Raw genomic sequence first — 24,402 nt, 5'->3', positions numbered from 1 at the left:
ACAGTTAGAATCACTCCCTAGCAACACATTAACCCCTACAGCGCCCCCTCCTGGTTAACCCCTTCATTGCCAGTCACATTTATACAGTAATCAATGCATTTTTATAGCACGGATCGCTGTATAAATGTGAATGGTCCCAAAAATGTGTCAAAATTGTCCGATGTGTCCGCCGCAATATCGCAGTTATGATAAAAATCGCAGATCGCTGCCATTACTATTAAAAAAAATAATAATAATAAAAATGCTATAAATCTATCCCCTTATTTTGTAGACGCTATAACTTTTGCGCAAACCAATAAATATACACTTATTGCGATATTTTTTACCAAAAATATGTAGAAGAGTAGGTATCGGCCTAAAATGAGGAAAAAATATGTTTAAAAAAAAAAAAAAAATTGGATACTTATTATAGCAAAAAGTAAAAAATATTGTGTTTTTTCAAACTTGTCACTCTTGTTTTGTTTATAGCACAAGAAATAAAAATCGCAGGGGTGATCAAATACCACCAAAAGAAAGCTCTATTAGTGGGGAAAAAATGATAAAAATTTCATTTGGGTACAGTGTAGTATGACCGCGCAATTGTTATTCAAATTGCGACAGCGCTGAAAGCTGAAAATTGGCTTGGGCAGGAAGGGGGTGAAAATGCCCGGTATGGAAGTAGTTAAAGCCCCACTTCGGTGACAGCTGCTCCAAAAAAAAATTGGTATCATAAGGACAGGAATTGAGAGAAAATCTCCCCAGTGGGCTCACAGACAGAGATAAAAATCTGGTCGAAATGTTCGCTCCTTATCACTCTATCCAAAAAAAAATAAAATTCAGTTGGGGTAAAGGTTATAAAACGATTTTTGTCTCCCAAGTTCATCTTTAGGCAAACGAAGCGAGTAGTATATGAGAAGAAGATCCTTCGTTAGGCAGACAATAGATGTGTGCCTTGAGGGAGGATATAGAGACAAGTGGAAACATTTGACATGCAGGCACTTAGTCATTGATGAGATCCCTCTGTCTCCTCCTCGTTCCCGATTCTCCGCGCAGCTGCATGTAAAAGGGGAGGAAAGAAAGGCGAAAACTCAACGTGACAACAGCTGTGCTCGTGTCATGAGAACAAGCCCATGTTGAAAATGTATTATTACTGGGAAGATTGGGCTTTAATTAAATACAGCTGCAACTGTTTTAAACATTTCTCTCCGTCTTTATTTCCTGTGACTTTTTTGCCCAATTTGTTTCTCCGTGACGTCTGGTGGGATTGGAGGAAAAAAAGATGAAATTTAGAAACAGAAAATGGATGCACTGATATATGTAAAATTGAGCGAAGGATTTAATATGATGTTGCTTTATGAGGACCTTCACGCTTGATGTGCCTTGGGTTCAATGAGTTGTTGGCTTCTTATGTTTCCGAGACCTCCCCATGGATGCTTTTGTGTCTTCATTCCCCAGCACAAATCTATTACAAACGTGGCACATCTGAACTTTCCAGTTATCTGCTCAATGACCATGATGGAGGGCAAGATCATAAGTTGGGCTCCCTTCCTGTGTCCAGGCTCGGCCAGAGGTGCTAATTGCATGCAACCATTTGTGTGGGCAGTCACATGGAACCAGCACCAGCACTGGTCATGGCCCAGTGATTGAGGGTTTGGGAACATGCTCAAAATTGTGCACATTCCTGACATGCACAAAAACGCACTTCACTTTAGCAGTCACTCAACAGTGTCATTCATTGGTAACCATACCCCAACATGCCCCCTTCTTTCCTCTAGGCTCAGTCAGAGGCACTAATTGCATGTAACCTTTCATGTGGGCAGTTACATGGGATCAGCACCAGCACTGGCCATGGTCCAGTGGTTGAGGGTTTGGGAATGTGCATTTTCCTGACACACACACAGAAATGTGCTACCCTTTAGCAGAGTCATGGCAGTGCCATTAATTGTTAACGGTATCCCAAAACATGTTCACGCAGTTTGGTGTGGCGTGATTTTGGAAAAGGGCCGAGGGAAAACACTCAGTGAAGCATGCACACTGTCGCACCTGTAGGTACGAACCTAGTCTTAGAGTCACAAGAAACCCCATAATTAGTGTTTTCTTTACAGAAAGAATTGTTGTTCTAGAGAAAATGTCTCCAAACTTTCTAAACAAAGGGCCAGTTTCAGACCTTGGGGGGGATGAAATGTGACCATCGGGAGTAGAAAATGGGATCAGTGGGAGTAAACAGTACCCCGTCTGTGGTGTCAGTGAGAGGAATTGTGCCCCTGATGATGTCACTTGTCATAAAACGCATTGGGCGGAGCCAGAATACACGCCACTGTGCATGCATGATTTTGCCGTGGCGATCTTGCTTCCTGCAATAGGAGTCGTTTATGTGACATGAAGGGCCTGTAATTTTATTGTAAACATATTTACCATATTTAACTGCTGTCTTTTAACTGGGTTGCGCTATGGAGACCGTCTCTTCTTTTTTTCATGACTCCATTTCCAAATTGAGCATGTGTACTTAGAAACCTACGGCAACATAATACAATTATCATTTGACATATGGTTCAGAGGAAAGCAGGCTACTGTGGAGTAACAACCAAGAGATGATTGACCACTCTTTATTGGGGGTCACATATTTTCCGGTAAGACCCTCATTTTCTCTGTGCACCGAGGTGTTGTGTGGTTTTGCAACCTGAAAAGTTTGGTGATGTTTGGGAATCCATACCTATCTCTTTCTTTATGATTTGAAGACTGCTATCCCTGCATTGGTCTCTTCATTTTGGACTCTATTTCTTTAATTTGATTTGAACTTTTTAAAACTTAATTCAATGTAGGGTGAAACACATCGATTTGTGTTTTTTTGAATAATCACATTGCACGCATATTTTATTTCACTGTATTTTAGCACTACACTTGTAAGTTATGATGAATTGTGCCCGATTGTTGGTATCATTAGGAGGAATTGTGCCCACTCGTTGGTGTCATTGAGTCTAATTGTTGGTGTCAATGGAAGGAGCTGTGCCCGATCAGTGATGTCATTGGGCCTCATTTTTGGTGTCATTGGGAGAAATTGTGCTCCATCATTGGTGTCATTGGTAGAAATTGCACCCCATCCTTAGAGTCATTGGGAGGAATTGTGCCTCTTCATTGTTGTCAGTGGATTACATAGTGCCCTAAGGGCCAGATAAAAGCAAGCAAAGGGCCGCATCCGGCTTCTGGGCCATAGTTTGGAGACCCCTGTTCTAAAGGGACATTATGATTGTGTTATATAGTCTGCTTAGATGCAAATGGCTCATAAAAGACTTCATTGTCAAAAAGAAAAACAATATAATTGTTGCGTGACATCTAAGAAACCGCCGAGTGAGAGTCTGCATGAAAGAACCACAGAAAATATAAAAATCATGAATATTTCAGTTTACTCATCAAGTCATAATAAAATCAATGTAACATGTTCTGCCGTTAAAAATATGCTGACTGCTGCAGTAAAGCTATAAAGTCTGATGAGTAGAAAATATTTTTCTGTGCTGCTGGATTAATTGTCTCTTTTCTTAAAGGGGTCTTAAAGGGGTCCTTTGGCCACTCTATGGACATTCTTTACAACAGAAGTACTAAAGTCATTCAATTCTACACTCAACACCTCAGATTCCCCTGCTCCCCTTTCCCAGCTCGGTAGCTCCTGATTTCTTTTCCAACTGCAACACAGCAGATCAGTAGTCCCTGATCCCACTCCCAGCAGTGATTCATTACCTCAGCAATCCCTGCTTTACCTCAGAAGCCCCTTCTCCCCCTCCCTTCTGTAACACAGCAACTTTCTTCTCTCCTTTCACTCGGGCAGTTACAACCTCTGATCTCTATCCCAGCCAGGACTCGGCAGATCAGTAGTCTCTGCTTAACCTTCCAGCAGTAATTTAGCTGCTCAGTAATCCCTTATTCTTCTCCCATCTGCAACACAGCAGCTCAGTTGCCTATGCTCCCCCTCCCAGTCGTGACTCAGCAACCTTCCTGCCTTCTATTTTCTATTGCTCTCTATTGCTGTAGGCCAGATTAGGTTTACGTTAGGTACATGCACATAGACATTTGCAGGAGCAAGGAGAGCTTTAGCATAAATTTTCCATGTTTGAGAAAAACATCATACCACCTGTAGCTCCTCAGGCATAGAAAACCTCCAGGAGTTTTAAGATAGAGCTTCCTTGCGCCTGGAAACATCTATATGCAAGTCAAACTAGCGAAAGTGTTCCTATTTCTTGAACAGGGTGAAAGTTGAAAGTTTTGGGAGTGGAAGAAACTTCTGGTTATGAATGTGACAATATTGTGATGATTCGCAGTATGAAGTATATAACATATATCTCATTGTTCAGAGGAAAGCAGTGTGGAGTATGCAATGTACTGCACAGTGCTTACAGTTCTTGCACCATGATACAGGACTCTTCCCTTTTGTTGAGAAAAAGGCCAGTTATATACAATAAAGTGTAGCACCCTCCTTGTTGCATAGGATACTAAGTGGATGTTTTTGGCTCCTTCTGTAATCAAAAGAGTAGTGGTTATTTGGTTTAGGGTTTAACCGGCTGGGAGTTTGATCCCCCCCCCCCCACCTTTAGAAGAAGTTTATAGAGCTTAGGTAATGACAATTCAAATAACCAGCCTGAGTATTGATCGGGGCCTAGCAAACCCTGGGAAGGCATGCCTAGATGGTTGCTGGGAAGCTGACAAATAGTCTGGAACCCTGGAAAGATGGCCTTTTCCCAGGAAGGAGAGTTCCAAGCCTCAGGGGCTTTTGCCTGTGGACTGTGTCGCTGTTCTGTATCTGTGTGGTTTCAGTGGTGGTAGGACCTGGAAGTGATCTGGGACTGATTGCAGAACTAGTCTAGAGAAGAACTGTCTCACTCACTGGCTTGTGTCTGGAGGAATCTGGAAAGTGGCAGCTGTCCTAGGGACTTGTGACTAATGACCCTAAATTGATTCAAGGTGACTGTGTGCTTTTGGGATATAAGTACCAGAGGTAACTTGGACTGAGGCTGCTCTCATAGGGTCTCAGATACAACATGCGTATCTCCCGTGGGACTTTAATGCAGCCAAAATTCACACAAGCACATACATTTTGTAGTATAAATGTAAATGTATAAATGTATAAATGTAAAAACATATTTATTGAAAAACAAGGTTAAAATTCCTCTAGTCTAAACATCATGACTACTAGTCTATTGCTTGTGTCTCCTAATTAGGAGCAGAAATATCATGGCATATATGAACTTTATTAATTGTGTAGCCACCAATTGTTTCCAACGCATTTCAACTGTGAAATAGTCTTCTTCAGGGGCTATAGGTGGAATACATACAAATCAATAGACCGGATTTTAGGTTAAAATGTTGCAACACGTCTTATGGGGGTCCCCAGCGTAGACGGTGAGGTCATGCAGCCCACAAGAGACCAGGCAGATGGGAGCAATAATCTTTGCAGGCTAACTGCCTACCAAAGATCTAACTATAGTTGGCTGAGCATAAAGGGATGTAGGATATGCCAGCCAAGGAGAAGTAGAGGCATGAAATGGAAAAAATATGAATGATGGAACTAAGCCAGCCTCACTGGAATCTGCATAGGAGCCATACCATGAGTGACCCTGACTGCTCATTATTGCTCCCATCTGCCTGTCTTTGATCCCTTGTGGGCTGCATGACCTCACCATCTATCCTGGGGACCCCCATAAGATATGTTGCAACATTTTAACTTAATATCTGGTCTGTTAATTTATATATATTCCACCTACGTCCCCGAAGAAGACTGATTCACAGTTGAAACACGATGGAAACAATTGGTGGTTATACAATTAATAATGTTCATATATGCCATGATATTTCTACTCCTAATTCTACTTCTAATTAGGAGACACAAGAGACACAAGCAATAGAATAGTAGTCATGATATCTAGATTAGAGAAACCTTGTTGTCGTAACAAAATGTATGTGTTTGTGCAAATTTTGGCTGCATTAAAGTCCCATGGCAGATACATCTGTCAGGCCTTTTTTTCTCAAACAATAGGTGCTGGAACTTAACCATGGCCTCACAAAACCCCTCCCCCTACACACACCCTCAAAATCACATCAAATAGTGGGTGTGTTCAGTCAAATTTCACGAAAACAGTAGGATGGTCTTAAAGGGGCATTAAATACCAGGATTGCATTGCATACAGAGTGCAGAGCTGTCACTTGTAAACACAGAAACCAGACTTCTGTGTTTATAAGCGATTGTGGTGAGCAGGCACCAAAGGGTCTGAGCCAGAGGTGGTGGAACTGAGTTCCACCAAGTTCCCCTTGAAAAAAAGCCCTGCATCTGTTCTACTAGATATAGGAATGAAGACAAGAGAAGCGCCTCTGGGTGTAGAATTATGACAACTTTAATAGCACTTAAAATGGCAACTCACATTTGAGAAGTGTAAAAAAGGCACATCAAAGTATGGTCCCAGCAAGGGGAGGAGTTCATCGGCAGACGATCCGGTCCTTATGCTCCATCATGGGAGAGCGCTGTGGTCACTGTAAACACCGCTGTGTGAAAAGCCAGCTACGATGGGAAAAACTCAAAGGGAGGCTTGGAGCGCAGATGGTAAGATGGCAAAGAAGGATGACGTCTTTGGTTATGCGATGCATTGCACGGGCATGCGCGCTGCAGATGGTACGGCAGCCGCGCTCCATTGTCAAGCTTTGTCAAGCAAAGGAGCGCGGCTGTCATACCATCCGCAGCGCGCATGTTCGTGAAACGCATCGCATAACCGGAGACGTCTTCCTTCCTCACCATCTGCGTTCCAAGCCTCGCTTTGAGTTTTCTCCACCGTAGCTGGCTTTTCACACAGCAGTGTTTACAGTGACCACAGAGCTCTTCCATGATGGAGAATAAGGACCGGATTGTCTGCCGATGAACCCCTCCCCTTGCTGGGACCATACTTTGATGTGCCTATTAAAGTTGTCATAATTCTACACCCAGAGGCGCCTCTCTCCTTGTCTCTTTCAGTTTTTTGCTGGTAGCCAGTTTCTGTTCCTATTTGATGGCAGTCCTGAGAGTCTGGACTTTCTCTACTCCCAATTAATTTATGGACTTTTTTAGACTGTCTATTTTAGACATTTGTGGGATAAATTCTTCAAGCTTTGCGTCTTTACTTGTCAAATTAGATATAGGGACGAAGCAGCTGCTAGCCCATGATAAACTTACCTCTTCTCTTTAAGGGTCTCAGATACTGCCCACAGAGGTTACATGCCTGATGAAGGGGTCCTGCGTGGCTCTGAAACGTTGTAATCTGCTGTAACAATGTGATCCCTGATTAAAACTTTGGACCCACTCTGGAGATCCTTGGTGTGCTAGTGACATTTTTTGCTTTGACTTGACATGGCTCCAGCCGTTGGTTATTGCAGCACACACATAGATGCACAGCCAATTCTACAAGAACGTGTGCGTTGGGGTTCATGTGTTTCAGATACTGCCCATTCCCCTGTCCTCAGCACTGTCCTAGACTGTGAGCTTAGCGAAGAGTGCCCTCCTGTACTGTGCAGTGTTCCTGAGACTGCACAGGGTACCAATAGCTGTGCAGTGGTGCAGGGTAACCAGATGCCAAAGAGACTTGCCTAAAGCTGGCCATACACCTATAGATTATCTGCAGATTTTCTATGGTTAGATAGAAAAAGTGCAACAGATCTCTCCATGTTCACTGAACTGTGTGGATGGAGGAATCTCCCACCTTTTCCATCTAACCATAGAAAATCTGCAGATAATCTATAGGTGTATGGCCAGCTTTACAGCTGTGGGACCTTAGACTGTGTAATATTCACAGTGAAAGCTGCCCTCTAGTTGCTAAGTACTAAGCATTTTCTGAGTATCCCATGCCCTAATTCTTCTTCTGTTACAAGTTTTATCAGCAATAAATCACAAAAAGACAAACCCCTAGACTGTTTATTGGAGCTAGAGTGAACGGACTGTTGCTTGGGTGGCTGGTGGCCTCTGTACTGTTTGGGGAGAGCCAGTTAAAGTCAGCGGTCCATGCAGGGGTAGCACTACACAAGTTATATACTTTAGCAAACTTACCACTGCTGTTCTTTGGAAACTGATAAATGCATTCCAGCCACTTCCTCCTGCCTGTTCTGGTGGCTTAATCAGTCCCATCGCTATCATTAGAGGAAATCTGCTGGGACATGGAAGGAGCAAAACACATGAGAAGGACTTTACATGGGGGGGGGGCGTCCTTTAGGCTGGGTTCACACTATCTTCTCATGCGGCTCACAGCAGGGGTCCGGTGCGTCCCCGTTTACCATTTCAGGACCAATTTCAGCCCTCCTTTTTGGCTTAATTCGGACCTGAAAAGGACCAAAAGACGCACAGGGCTCCTGTGCAAATTTGCATCGGAGCCGCAGCGGAGATATGTGAACTGACTCCATAGAGAGCAAGTCAAAATCTCCTGCTATTGCGAATTGGATGGCTATTGCAAATTGGATGCGAAGAATCCGCATCCAATTCGCAATAGTGTGAACCCAGCCTAAGACCCCATACACACTATTACATTTTCTGCAGATTTTTGTCTTCAGATTTACCAAAACCATATAATATGAGGTCAAATGCTCTACCCCAATCTGTCCGATTTTCTCTACTTTATCCACTTCCAGACGATCCCTGAAAACGCATCTCTTCAGAGAAGCCTATCTGGCCCCCACCTAACAACTGTACATTTATCTTCTCAATCAGCACATCACCCATAGTTATTACCTCTTGTATCTCTTGACCTTCCCTCTTAGATTGTAAACTCTAAGGAGCAGGGCCCTCTGATTCCTCCTGTATTAAAGTGTATTGTATTTTTACCCTCCAGTTGTAAAGCGCTGTTGGCGTTAAATAAATCCTGTATAATAATAATAATAATAATAAATAATAGTTTCAATTTGTATGCAATTAGGCAGGACCTTGCACTACTTGTTTTTTTTCAAAAGAATTTATTGAAGAACTTGTCATACAGATATATGATGAAAGCAACAGGAGGGACTCCTCGTCGCACGAAATAGGCATTCTTTTAAAACATTTAAACAGTAGAGATAAATGAGGGGGTAGATATTCAGTAAATAATCATCATTGTACCCCGGTAACACCTGGGGGGGGGGCACAATGATAGGAGAGAGAGAGAGTGCTTGACATACAGCAGTAAATCCAGCAGAAAATAAATGATTACAATGTAGAACTGGATGGATCTCCTATTACAGAGTACTAAACTATGAGGGGAAAAAGCTAGAGAGAAGGGGGGGGATTCTTAAATTGCATTCCTTAGAGGCAGTAGTTGAAGACCAGCAGCTCTGGCATTAGTGATGAGTTGTTTTTTATATGTTGGACGGTTTCGAGTGCATAATAAATATTCCAGTTCCAATCCCTAAAGGTTGAAGTGAGATTGGAAGGATGGGAGAGATCTCAAGAGGTGTCATCAATATCATAGTTTGATTGGAGATCCTTGTAGTAAATGAAAGGGTTATGGAAAGACTTGAGTGTCTCTGGCAGTATTGTTGAGTTCATGAAAGCCCCCCACCGTGAGAATAATCATTTATTTGCGGCCGGGTGGTTAAAGTCAGTGTTGATTTTTTCTTTGTGAACATTGAGGAAACAATGCTCCTTCATTAACTTTACTTGAAGGAATAGTGCTCCATTTTTGGTATCAGTGGGAGGAATGATGACCCATTGTTGGTATTCAAGTGAGCAATAGTACTCCATCATTGGTGACAGTGGAAGGAAAGGTGCCACATCATTGGTGGTAGTAATAGGTATGGTGCCCTAAGGATAAAGGCAATCAAAGGGCCACATCCAGCCCTCGTGCGACAGTTTGGAGACCAGTGGCCTAAACATCTGTACTCAGACTGGGAGAAGGAGGGGGAGAATTGGCAGTGAATCAGATTTGCTGCATGCTAATGTGCTTACAAGAAACATAATGATAGGAAGAGAGATAAGAGTAAGCTGAGAGAGTTTACCTGATCGGTCTCTTCCTGCTCTTTTGCAGACTGGGGTTGGAGAGATGACACCGCTGTATTCTTTCTATATATTGTAATAAATGCTTTTCTTTTATCTGCCTGGAGTTGAGATCACTGTATAGAGAAAATTGGTAGGAAGAGGTGGCATTACCCTATACAATATTATATACTATATTGCCAAAAGTATTGGGACTCCTGCCTTTACATGCACGTGAATTTTAATGGCATCCCAGTCTTAGTCCATAGGGTTCGATATTGAGTTAGCCCACCCTTTGCAGCTATAACAGCTTCAACTCTTCTGGGAAGACTGTCCACAAGGTTTAGGAGTGTGTCTATGGGAATGTTTGACCATTCTTCCAGAAGCGCATTTGTGAAGTCAGGCACTGATGTTGGCGAGAAGACCTGGCTCATATATATATATATATATATATATATATATATATATATATATATATTCAGAAAATAATATGACATATAGTGCAGTATTTATCAACCCTGGGGTATCTCCAAAGGATGGTAGAGGTCCTTGAGCAATGAGTGATTTCTGTTTTGGATAAGTAACCACTGACACCAGTGATCTTTTTAACTATCTCAAAGGAGAAGACATTCTTCCCACTGACCACTATTGTAAGGAGCATTCTTACTACAAAACATCACACAAGGCGAATGTTTCTCAACCTGGGTGCCAATTGGGTTTCTCTGGGGTGCCGCAAGCATGGGTCCCAGTTTGCTCTTGATCAGTGTCAGGAATTGCCATGCTGCAGTCAGGCTGGCCACCAGCACAATAACAACCAATGATACTCTAGGGCCAGGACGCATAGAGTCAATTGTTGCCTTGGTAATGATGGCCAGCCCTCCCTCACCATGGCAATGTAAAACTCTGATCCAGGGCAGGAGATACGCAGGGCCTCCTTTTGGCCTTCAGGAGAAGATATAAGACCCCCTCCTCCACCTATTGCCCTCTGCCATGCTGCTGGAGCCAACAGTTAGGGCTTCGATGTGAGGAAGGGACTGTGTGATTGGGTGGCTCTGTGATGGAGGGACTCTGATGTTATGGGGGGGCCTCTGGTGTATAGGGGTGACTATGATGTAATAGGGAGCTTTTATGTATAGGGAGGCCTCCAATGTAATAGGGCCACTGATGTGAGGTTAATTTCATAAAGGTGGTTGTGTGCATTGTTCCAGGTTCAGTACTTTTTAGACTCTATTCAATTTTAAAAAGTGCGGAAACGTTTTGAAGACCCCTCAAATTATTTAAAATTCTTAAATTTTAGATTGGGGTGCCTTGTGATTTTGTATACTTTAAAGGGAGCCACCACTAAATAAAGGTTGAGAAAAGAAGTGCTAGTGAACCGTAAGCTATAGATTAACAGAAATTCCTTGAAGCTGGAAAGTTAATTCAAGGGTTACTCCATAAAAAAAGGTTGAAAAGGACTAACATAGAGGGGTTTCTTTTTTCTTTGTCAAAATCTGCCTGAAGGGAAAGAGTTCTCATGACATTGATGTAAATTTGTTGGTCAGTTAAAACAGCAGATCCATATCACAGTTCATGTTCAGAGTGAAGGATGAAGAGAGGGGAAATTCCTTCCATACTGATCACTTCCCACAGCTATTTTTAACATTATCTGGAATCCACTTAGGGAATGTGAATGTTACATATATTTACATAGCAGTGTTATTCCGCTTGAATTTTAATCCAGTTTTGAATAGCAATTCTCAAATCAAGGATTCGTGAGTTTATATCAGGATTATACACACACAGGGTGGCATTTAATGCTGGCACTTCCCCAGGCATTGCCTGTGAAGGTTCTCGTTATTTAGGTCATGGTATATCTAGTGGTAGTTGGTCACATTTAACTGGACTGCAGTATTGAAGATGTTTCATAGCTTGTCCAAGTCACTCCTTCATTTTTCTGACACACACTAAAGAAGTGGCTTGGACAAGCAGAATTTTTTTTTTTCAACATCATAGATGTCCAGCTGAATGTGATCAACTAATACTGGATATACCCCAGACATTCTGAGTGGAGGCAACCTAAATAAAAAATCTGACCCCCACATCTAACTGTATTATTATAGATGGATTCTTCAAAGGCAAACACATTTTTTTTTTCTGGCCTTTGGTCATGAGGGCAGGGGTGACCATAGAGCAGGTATCCCCCCAAGAACAACTTTCAAGATGATAGCTGCACATCATTGCATGACACCAAGCGCCATGGCCTGTTGCGGTATTTGTCCAATTTGGACATTGTTGGACATGCAGTACTTTCTCTTCACAGATGGTTGAATATTCTCACTGGGCAATAACAAGTGCCTATGAGTGCCTGTTGCCCCCTGGCACTGAAGAATACCCAAAAAAGTGATGTTCTAAATCAGGAACGTTGCTTTCTTTATATCAATTGTCTACAAGCAACCTAACTGTACTATTCTGTAGGATTGGAGTAACCTCCAGATGAGCTTTGCTCACAGCCTTTAGTTATTTTTATCTATGCGCAATGTTGGTGCTCCCATAAAGTAAATTGGAGTTGGAGTCACTAAGGCACTATGAATGTTGCATGGCCTATGTTGGAATGAAACAGGGTTGAAAATTTACAGTCCTGAGCAACTAGCTAGGCCTTAAGAGTTACTCACTGCCAGTTGCCCCACCCAACCCCTACCCTGCCCTGCCCCTAATTCCACCCCTAAACACGCCCTCGTAAATGATCTCATGAAATTACACTATTAAATGTTTAAGGGCCAGTTCACATCACATGCATTCAGGTGCTTTTTTTCTGCAACAAAAAAATGAAAAGTAAGTTATATGGTTTCTAGTGGCATAGTTCACACCTTTGCAGTCAGTTCTAGGGCTTTCCAGTTCCAGAAAAAAAGTAGAACATGCTGCATTTTTCCTGTACTGGAACGCAGTAAAATGCATAAAAATGCACCGGAATGCACAGGAACGCATCAAAAACGCACCGGACCCCAGTACAGTGGGAAAACAAAACAGGAAAAAAAGAGGAATAAAAGAATCTGGAATGCATCCAGTAATGCATTAAAAATGCACCGGACTGCACCAAAAATGCATCAAAATGTAAAGAAGGGACTGTGTGATTGGGCGGCTCTGTGATAGAGGGACTCTGATGTTATGGGGGGCCTCTGGTGTATAGGGTGACAATGATGTAATAGGGAGCTTTTATGTATATGGGGCCTCCAATAAGATAGGGCCTCTGATGTGAGATTCATTTCATAAAGGTGGTTGTGTTGATTGTCCCAGGCTCAGGCGAGCAACCAATTACCAGCCTGTTAATAGGAAAAATAAATTGTGGCAGCCCTCCACCCCACCCCCACCTCATCTAGTTCTTTGCTGACTCCCGCTATTTGCCAGGCCCTGCTAAAAGAATGACAGTGGGCAGAGGCTGGGAGGAGAACGGCTTCCGTTCAACCCCGCCTGCCGGCAGCGTTTGCCCCCCCCCCGATTGGACTCCACACTCGCCCTCAGCTTATTTCCACTCACCTAATGCGAGCGGAAATTTTGAGGGCTGCAAATAATATTGTTGTAAGGGCCAAAATGTTGGTGCTGTAAAATCTGTAAGAATGTAGGGACTCAGTGTAGATAAATTTCAGTATAGATAAGGTAATTATCTGGTTTTAGAAAATGTTAGATGTTAAGTTCTTTAGAACCCAGCTACCTGTTTAACATGCCACCTTCTGAAAGCATTTTTTTTAAATGTTTTATTACTTTTTTTCAAAGTCTTTAGAATGCTCAGGTGTTGCTGGGTTTTCTTCTTGCAATGTTCTCCTAAAGTTGGGCAGTCCTTGATGGTGCAGAGAGCAGTGCTGACATGAGGACATCACTCTCTGCATCATTATACTGTAATTGTGCTATGGTGACCCATAATGCCCTGCACTGAGAAAACCTCTTCAACCTTGTGGACTGAGTGGCTCAGGGTTTTCATTCAACCTTAAAGACTGTGGACATCTTGTGGTGGAAAATAAATAATGTGTGGGACAGCTTCAGATGGACAACTTCAGGTTAAAGGTGGGAATTGCAGACTGAAAATAATTTTTTATTTTTTTTTTTACCTGCTGGAGGTCTACTTTAATTTAAAAAAAAATAAATAACTTTTGTCCAAATTCGGGCTTTAAACTCACAGTTAGAGGAGGGATTGGAGATGGATTTGCAGGAAGTGAGGATAACTCTCCCTAGCATTGACACAGATTGCAACATGTGACAGATTTAATTTGGTATGGTTAGTGTATTTTGTACATTAGGCATACATATTTTACATGTCCGCTAATATGGATATAGTGTAGCTTCTAGAATCTGTTTTTATACCACTCTAATGCCGCGTACACACAATCGGATATTCGGCCAGCAAAAGAGCGATGAGAGCTTTTGGTCGGAAAATGCGACCGTGTGTATGCTCCATCGGACTTTTGCTGGCCGAATTCCAGCCAACAAAAGATTGAGAGCATGTTATCAATTTTTCGGTCGGAAAAAGTTCCTAATCGAAAATGCGTCTTTAGCAATTCCGACGCGCAAAATTCCTACGCATGCTCGGAAACAATTCGACGCATGCTCGGAAGCATTGAACTTTATTTTCTTGGCTCGTCGTAGTTTTGTACGTCACCGCGTTCTTGGCGGTCGAAAGTTCAGCGAACTTTTGTGTGACTGTGTGTATGCAAGACAAGCTTGAGCGGAATTCCGTCGGAAAAGCCATCATATCTTTTTCCGACCAAAATCCCGATCGTGTGTATGCGGCATTAGAAAAATTAAGACAGTTCTCTAGTTCTTCTCACTGTCGCAGGAGTGACACATGAAATGCTCATCATATTGCCTTTTTAAAAGTGCATTTAGCATATTCTTTGTCAGGCCTCAGATTGCCGTCGCTGCGAAAATGTTCTTATTGAAATTTGTGTCATCCCCTATGAAGGCACAGACGGAATTGCTACTTGTCAAGGAAACTGACATTCTATATTCACATCCCACATTTTGTTTATTTCTCACATGCTAATCACTGTACTATTGAGTTTTTCTTTTTTTTTTTTCTTCACAAGTCTACTGACACTGCAGCCTCTTTGTAAATACAAGTAGCAGTATTATGGGGGGACTCTGCCTTAAATCCTATTTTCCATGATTCTCCTGCTGCTGGTTCCAAAATCACTTTGCTGCAAGATGCTGATGCTGAGTAATAATGACAAGCAATACTTATAATTCCTGTTAGTTTAAAATTACCCTGTTAGTCGCTGGTAGAGCTGACTTTTTTTTAAAAGTTGCACCTTGTGGGGTTGATATCCTTGGTAAGTCACTGACCTGAAACAAGTAAGTGTATGTAAGGTGCCCCAGGACTTCATCGCTGTATATTTTGGGTCAGTTATTGCTGAATGTTTCAAGTCAGTTACTGATCCATGTTCGGGGTTAGTTACTGTTTTATGTTCCAGAACACTTACTGCTGCATGTTCAAGATCCAATACTGCTGCATGTCCAGGATCCATTACTGCTGCATGTCCAGGATCCATTACTGTTGCATGTCCAGGATCCATTACTGCTGCATGTCCAGGATCCATTACTGTTGCATGTCCAGGATCCATTACTGTTGCATGTCCAGGATCCATTACTGCTGCATGTCCAGGATCCATTACTGCTGCATGTTCAGGATCCATTACCAGACATCCCAACCTGCAAAAACTAATTTCAGGGAGGTTTTGCACCGCCGCTGAACCCCCCCCCCCAATTAAATGCAGCCTCACCGTGCCCATCATTTCAGCCTCACCGTGCCCATCATTTCAGCCTCACTGTGCCCATAATTGCAGCCTTACCGTGCCCATAATTGCAGCCTTACCATGCCCATAATTGCAGCCTTACCATGCCCATAATCTCAGCCTCACCGTGCCCATAATCACAGCCTTACAGTGCCCATAATTGCAGCCTCACTGTGCCAGTAATTGAAGCATTACTGAGCCCATGATTGCAGCCTTGCAGTGCCCATAATCGCAGCCTCACTGTGCCCATAATCGCAGCCTCACCGTGCCCATAACCACAGCCTTACAGTGCCCATAATCGCAGCCTTACCACGCACATAATTGCAGCCTCACCATGCCCATAATCGCAGCCTCACCATGCCCATAACCACAGCCTTACAGTGCCCATAATCGCAGCCTTACCATGCCCATAATCGCAGCCTCACTATGGTCAGTGCCTAGATTACACACAGCAAGCATCCCCTGCTGTGTCTCGGAATTCAGTGTGAAAACTTTGGCCGCGCTGTGACAAAAGTCCCGCCCTCCTCCTAGACCAGGTCATGTGATATATGCAGTGTTCTGTCTATCACACGAGCTAGTCTAGGAGGAGGGCGGGACTTTTGTCACAGCGCGGCCAAAGTATTTTACACTCAGCTCCGACCGCTGTGTGTGTGACATGTAGTGGAGGAGGAGGGGGGTGGAGGAAGAAGGGGCACGCTACAGGCAGCCACAGCTTAGCCCAAGGCTGCCCCAGGGCAGGCAGACTACCGGGAAATGTCCCGGTAGGCCAGTCCGGCCCTGCCTCCTGTCACTCAGCCACAGACAGAGCAGCCCGAGTGGCCATACTCCATTCAGGCTGCTCGGGCCGCTCTGTCTGTGGCTGAGTGACAGGCTCAGCCAGGAGTTTGCCCAGCGCTCATGGGGGACCGAGAGCCCGCACCCAAATGCGGGAGACTCCCGCGACTCGCGGGAGAGTTGAGATGTCTGCATTACTGCTGCATGTCCAGGATCCATTACTGCTGCATGTTTAGGATCCATTACTGCTGCATGTTCAGGATCCATTACTGCTGCATGTTCAGGATCCATTACTGCTGCATGTTCAGGGTCAGTTACTGCTGCATGTTCAGGATTCATTACTGCTGCATGTTCAGGATCCATTACTGCTGCATGTTCAGGGTCAGTTACTGCTGCATGTTCAGGGTCCAATACTGCTGCATGTTCAGGGTCCATTACTGCTGCATGTTCAGGATCCATTACTGCTGCATGTTCAGGATAAATTACTGCTGCATGTTCTTGGGATTAGTTATTGCTGCGTGTTTTTGGATCAGTTACTGCTGCATGTTCCATCGATTACTGCTGCATGTTCTTCGTCAGTTACTCCCTAGGTTGTGAAGCTTCAGACTGACAGGGGAACCAACACCTTTAAAAACAAGTCATCAGTAACTGCTCCTATATTTCAATTTCCATGAGATCCCTTCAGGATCCATTTATACTATTTCATTGGACTGCATGTTTATATGCATTTTTTTTCTCTCCACAACATGCTTTGTATAGTGTAATTGCAGTATATTAATTTAACACTGACTGGCAACACACTACAATTCATATATGAGTTCAGATCTGTGTGCAATGATGTGCTAAAATGCAATTTGTGCTTTGCTGCAAGTGCTTGCTTTGGGGGCAGATGGAGCAGATGAAGATCCTAGATCACTAGGGCAGGAGGTTTGAGGCTGCTCTATGCAATACCATTGCACAGAGCAGATAAGTGTAGCGCACTACCCCGGTAGGAGCTGCTGAATTAGTTGTAGTAATCCGCCAATCACCCATACTGCCATGCACACCACAGCACATGAGATAGAAAGAGTCCATGTTAGGATTTTTTACTTGATCTTTGTGAGATTAACTTGAAGAGATCTAGAGATGTATGAGATGCCCATGAATGTTTCAGAAGTTGAGGTTCATCCACGGCCTTGGCCTTTTCGGTGGATTTCCCCTGTCCAGTCCTTACTACAAATATTGATTCCAGTTAACAAGTCAAATCACGCTGAATGATTCCCCCTGTAATGGTTCTCACTGCAGACTATTGCTTCTTCTGTTATCAATCGGGCTGAAGATTTACTAGTCTGAATAGTTCCTCTGCCCGACTGGTTAGGCTTTCTTTGGGATATTAATTATTTAAGGTCAAAGACCTGCACCGTCTTCTTCATGACCCGCATACCAACACCTTTTTGGGGTATTAATTCTTTAAGGTCAAAGACCTGTACCGCCTTTTTCATGACCCGCATATCAACACCCTTCATACTCTAGAATTGCTTGATACTGTATTCCTTAGATGCACAGTATAAAAAATCCTTCCTTTAGCTCCTCTGGGTTTGCACTCCCTTTGCTCTCTCTCAATCAACAGTCCACGTTCTACTCACAGAAAGTCGATCACCCAGTTCTTCTTCCTCCGCTTTGCTCCTACTTCCTCCTTCTCCGACCGGCACATTCCCGCCTGGGAACGCCCAACATCTTCTCAGCGACTACATGCTGACTTCTTCTCCAGGGCCTAGGCACTTGGCCCCCCTGGATTCTCCTCCGGCACCAGGGCTCCGGGACCTCTGAACTCCCGGGCCACTGGTCCTACCTTGTGGACTCTCAATCCCGACTCCAAAAACTCCTCCAAAACTCCTCCCAGAGCATGTGACCCTCCCCTTTTATGAGAGACCTCCCCTTGACCATGGAAATTAACCATTGGTCAATCCTCTCACATGGCATAGTTTCCAACAGTCCCGATTTTCCCGGGACAATCCTGATTTTGGGACCCTCGTCCCGATCGGAGGCCGTCCCGATTTGGGATTTTGCCTTTTTTGCCCAGGGAAATCGGGAATGTTTGATTTTGCACTTTTGCAGCAGCTGGCTTCAACAAAATGGCCGCCAGCCCCGCCGCTAGATCGTTCCCCTTGTGTTCAATGGAGAGAGGAAGGGGGCTCGATCCGTGCAGCCAATAGATCGGCTTCTCTCTGCACAATACTGAAGCTGGGGTTAGCTACACGGATCGGCCCCTCCCCTCTCCACTGAACACACGGTGCCGGTGTCTTGCCGAGAAAGTTCCCCGGCAGATAAGGACCCCCCCTGTACTGCGCAGGCACAGCGCTTGCGCAGTACGAACGACTAAGGAGCTGCCGAAAATAGCCGAAGCTGAAAACCTTCAGTCAGCTGTACACGGCGCCTGCACCCTGAGTCCAGGGTCAAGCCCCACCATCCAAATGGACCTAGAGGTTGAATAAAAAAGTTCAGAACGAAGCAAGGCCGTGCCCAAAGCGTGGGGCCCTCTTATAGGCGTCGTGTACAGCTGATTTACAACTATTCAGCTTCAGCTATTTCCGCCGGCTCGTACTGTGCAAGCGATGCGCCTGCGCAGTACAGGGGGGTCCTTACCAGCCGAGGGGAACTTTCTCGGCAGGACACCGGCCGCTCCTGGAGTTCCTTCTGCACTTGTCCCTCTCTCTCAGTCTCTCAGTCACAGTCACAGTGTAAAGCCCAGACAGCGAAACTGTAATGTACAGGAGGGGGGTTAACTATATACAGGAGGAGGGGGGTTAACTATATACAGGAGGAGGGGGGTTAACTATACAGGAGGAGGGGGGTTAACTATACAGGAGGAGGGGGGTTAACTATATACAGGAGGGGGGTTAACTATGTACAGAAAGAGGGGGGTTAACTATATACAGGAGGAGGGGGTTAACTATACACAGGAGGGGGGGTTAACTTTGTACAGGAGGAGGGGGGTTAACTATATACAGGAGGAGGGGGGTTAACTATATACAGGAGGGGGGGTTAACTATATACAGGAGGGGGGGTTAACTATGTACAGGAGGAGGTGTGTTAACTATGTACAGGAGGAGGTGGGTTAACTATGTACAGGAGGAGGGGGGTTAACTATATACAGGAGGGGGGTTAACTATGTACAGGAGGAGGGGGTTAATTATATACAGGAGGGGGGGTTAACTATGTACAGGAGGGGGGTTAACTATGTACAGGGGGGTTAACTATGTACAGGAGGGGGGGTTAACTATATACAGGAGGGGGGTTAACTATATACAGGAGGAGGTGGGTTAACTATGTACAGAAGGAGGGGGGTTAACTATATACAGGAGGAGGGGGGTTAACTATATACAGGAGGGGGGGTTAACTATATACAGGAGGAGGTGGGTTAACTATGTACAGGAGGAGGGGGGTTAACTATATACAGGAGGGGGGTTAACTGTGTACAGGAGGAGGGGGGTTAACTATATACAGGAGGGGGGTTAACTATGTACTGGGGGGTTAACTATGTACAGGAAGGGGGTAACTATGCACAGGGGGGAACTATGTACAAGGGGGGATACTATGTACAGGGGGGGTAACAATACAGTACATACACACAAACATAGTTAAATCTGCATATAAAGCTCTGACTCCCAAAGGCATATATACTAATATGATCCTCATCTGTTTCCTAGATCAGAGATTAGCAACCCTATTATAGTCTTATTTGTCCCGTCATTTGTTCTGATGGGAAGACTTTGATTGAAAAAACTGATTATTCTATTAAATTCAACATGATATTAGAAGATACATTAATAGAAAATTGGTTAGACTCATAATCTCATTATCTGTTATCAGTGATAATGCGCTGCAGGCAGATTTTCCCTGTTTTCATTTTTTTTTGTAAATGGATCTAAATAGAGGTGGAAGATTTTGTAATTGTTGCCTTGCCCTAAAAAGCAAATGACACCTCAAACTTGTATTTAAAGCTACACTTCAGACGGATAGAAAAGACCCAAATGAATGCAGCTATGTATTAAAAAAATATACTATTAAATAAGAACATGAACTGGACTCGGTATCAGCCTCTTCCTGTACAGCAGAATACAGATTGGTGAAGGAAGCAGCAGTATAAGGAGCCAGTCAGTTGTGCTGCAGTGCTCATGTGTTAACAAGGGACATGCTGATAGAAGTAGAGAACAGAGTGACAAAGAGATGAGCTCTTCAGTCTGCTTCTTTTCCTTTCACTGTCTAGTCACAGGCTGGAGGAGGGACAAGACTGGTAAGTATCACTTAACTGCAGCAGAGAAAAAAAACAGGTCCCCTGTGCTGCCAGATAGTCAATAGGCTCTAGTTCTTCACTTTGCCCAGTTACATGTATATATACACATGCATATGCACATAATCCTAGTCAATTTTAGGTCATGGTTCCTTGACCACCTTGAAGGACAATGTAAAGCTATTTATAGTGGTGTTCCGGCCGAAATTATACTTTTTAAATAAAAATACTCCTATAATACACAAGCTTAATGTATTCTAGTAAAGTTAGTCTGTAAACTAAGGTCTGTTTTGTTGTAGTTTTATAGCAGTAGTTTGTTATTTTATAAACTTACAGCAGGCCGTGGCCATCTTAAGTGTGGGCATCTGAAGCCAGACTGTATTTCTTCCTGGATCTCATCCTTGCAGATCTCGCACATGCTCAGTGCAGCACAAGCAGTGTGATAGGTTTCAGGTCAAGTTTCCATAGCAACGGCAGTGTCAGGAAGTTGCCGCCCCTTCCCAGAAGGCATTGCAAACAGGAAATGATGCGATGGGCCACGGCCAGGGAGGAGGAAGTGAAAAATGAATACAGCAGATATACAGTAGGTGCTGAGAAAAAAAATATCCAATTCGTTTACAGTGCACAGTTTAGTGAGGGATGCTGAAGAGTTGTAAAAGTGGGTGGAACTCCACTTTAAGTGTGAGGAAAAACATCACAGAAGCAAATGTAAAGATACGGCATCATACTTTTCAGTCTAAAGGACCTTATTACTATCATAAAGCAGAGAGAGGTGCATCGCTTCATTGTCCCTAAACCCTGATGCCTTAAAATGTAAAAGAAAATTTTCACAATAAATAAAACTCTGATGGACAAATTTTTTCCCAAATTCTACCAATATTAAAAAAAAATTCTGAATGATATAAGGTCATTGTTGGGGTCCATTATTATTTTTTTTTAATTTAAAGTGTAAGTTCACCTTTACAGGAAATCTGTAAGGGGAATTTACACTGGACCCCCTTCCCCATCCCCTCCCCATCTGTAGCTGCAGGCATCATCCAGATCACCGCTCAAACCCGACAATGTCATATGATGTACGGCAGGCGGGAAGCGGTTAAAGTGTAAGTTCACCTTTACAGGAAATATGTAAGGTGAACTTACACTGGACCCCCCTCCCCATCACACCCGGTCCCACACTACCTGAGGCTGGCAATCTTCCGCACTGACAGATCGTATAGCCGCTTTACTGGTCCAGGGATTTTAAATCCCGCTGCCTTTTCTCCTCTTCTCCAGCACTGACAGGACAGGCTACGGGGTTCTGATTGGTCAGTGCAGCCCATGTGACTGCGCTGACTGAAGTAATTGGTACAATACATATTATTCGAGGGTGGTTACGGATCCCCTCTATTTATTGCACCTATGTATTAACTTGTCTATTCCTGTAGTTAGCTAGTCTATCAAAACTCTGATCACATGTTACTGTTGGTATCACATTAATACAAGGTTAACTATGAAACCAAGCACACTGCTTAATAAAACAAAGTCTTATTTATTTCCCAAAAAAATAGGAAACGCTAACATGAAAATACTAAAGAAAGATATTACAAACATATATCAACAGAACACATAATAGAAGAATATCAAAGATACTTATCACAATACTTTCCTCAAGGTTTTGTATCATCGGCTAGGCTCAGATGGTAAAAAGAGATAGCCATGTGGCTCAGGCACGAGCCAAGAGCGGAAAGGAATGAATTCCTTCCTGTGTGCCCTCTTTACACATTCATTCAGACCCATTCGTAACCACCCCCACTAACCTCCTGTCCAATGAGATATTGCCAAGAGGTAGTCCTTGTAATATCTTATATTACTGTCCATCCTGCTGTATTGGCCTCTAGGGGCAGCATTGTCTATGTATGTGCCCTGGTCAATCCTCAATGCCTTTGATCTTTTGATCTTCTGTAGCAGGACATTCATCAATCATCTTGTCAGCTATGATCTCTTTCGAGTTTGCGTTATAGCAACAGATGGTCCGGAGCCAAGAGCTGGTTGTATCAACCAGAAAGAAACTCAGACCTTTACCCTTTTAAAGCCATGGAACTGCAAGTATCAGCATGGCTGATCTTTGGGAATAGGAAACAGATATGTAGAAACTCCAGAAATATGACATTAGACCATGTTGCCTTCCAACACTGACCAATTAGAATGCCTTCTATACGTACCTTTACGAGGTCCCCGGACCGTTAAAGTGGCTTTATGATGTGTCAGTGCGGGAGATCGCCGGCTTCAGGTACTGCGGGGACCAGGTGCGATGGGGAGGGGATCCAGTGTAAGTTCACCTTACAGATTTTTCTGTAAAGGTGAACTTACCCTTTAACTGCTTCCCGCCCGCCGCACATCATATGACATTGTCGGGTTTGAGCAGCGATATCTGAATGATGGGTGCAGCTACAGACATCATTCAGATATCATCTTCTTTTTCAGCCGGCAATTCCCTACACCATAAGAAGGATCATAGTGGCTGTTCAGTTACTTGATCATTCGTACAGGCGGTGAGAGGGGATCCCCCCTGCCGCTCTCCAGTGCTTCTACCGACTGACCCCTGCCATCGGTGAATCGGAGAAGGGAACCGCTGGTGCCGGATGCTGACAATAGATATTTCCAGATTGTCCCTGGAGTCTCTATGATCGTTCGGAGGCCGGGCGTGATGTCATAACAGTAATAGCAGCCTCTACATTCGAAAAAATGGCGCGGCCTCGGCTGGGAAGTCAAGATCTTTTTTTTTTTTTTTTTTTATTTCAGGCTTCCCAGCCTAGAGGTGAGATGTGGGGACTTATTGACCCAAATCTCACTCTAAAGAGGACCTGTCATGCTTATTCCTATTACAAGGGATGTTTACATTCCTTGTAATAGGGAAAAAAAGTGATAAAAAAAAATGTAAAATAAAAGTGTCAAACTAGAAAAATAAAAGTAAAATTAACAATAAAAAAAAGAAAAAATTTTAAGCGTCCCGTCTCCATGTGCTTGCACGCAGAAGCAAACGCTAACGTAAGTTGCGCCCACATATGTAAACGGTGTTCAAACCACACAGGGGAGGTATCGCCGCGAATGTTAAAGCAAGAGAAATAATTTTAGCCCTAGACCTCCTCTGTGACTCAAAACATGTAACCAGTAAAAATTTTTAAAGCGTCGCCTATGGGGTATTTTAAGTACCGAAGTTTGGCAACCTTTCCCTGAGCGTGTAAAATATTGAAGCGTGACATGTTAGGTATCTATTTACTCGGTGTAACATCATATTTTACATTATGCAAAAAAATTGGGCTAACTTTACAGTTTTTTTTATTTTTTAATGCATGAAACTCTTTTTTTTCCCCATAAAAGTGCGTTTGAAAAATTGCTACGCAAATACCATCCAATACCATTTTATTCTCTAGGGTTTCTGCTAATAAAAATCATATATATATAATGTTTGGGGGTTCAATGTAATTTTCTAGGAAAAAAATGATGATTTTTACATGTAAGAGAGAAATGTCAGAATTGGCTTGGTAGGTCATAATATAGCAGTCCATTTATTTTGCTTTACAAAGTACTTTGAACCATTATTAGGAACAATAGTGGAAATATGCGGTATCATCTTTTTTTTTTTTTTTTTCTTTTATCATCTTTTTTTTTATACAACATATTTC

The 24,402-nt window shown here is 43.4% G+C and overlaps 1 protein-coding gene across 1 annotated transcript in view; it reads left to right on the top strand.

Moving 5' to 3' along the window:
• Positions 1 to 24,402, top strand: part of NOX4 (NADPH oxidase 4) — a 348,347-nt gene that overhangs the window by 272,473 nt on the left and 51,472 nt on the right. The gene's annotated exons all lie outside the window — the stretch shown is intronic.

The sequence above is a fragment of the Aquarana catesbeiana genome, linkage group LG02, assembly GCF_042186555.1.
Source record: "Aquarana catesbeiana isolate 2022-GZ linkage group LG02, ASM4218655v1, whole genome shotgun sequence".
Taxonomy (NCBI): domain Eukaryota; kingdom Metazoa; phylum Chordata; class Amphibia; order Anura; family Ranidae; genus Aquarana; species Aquarana catesbeiana.
This window is presented reverse-complemented; position numbering and strand designations above follow the sequence as displayed.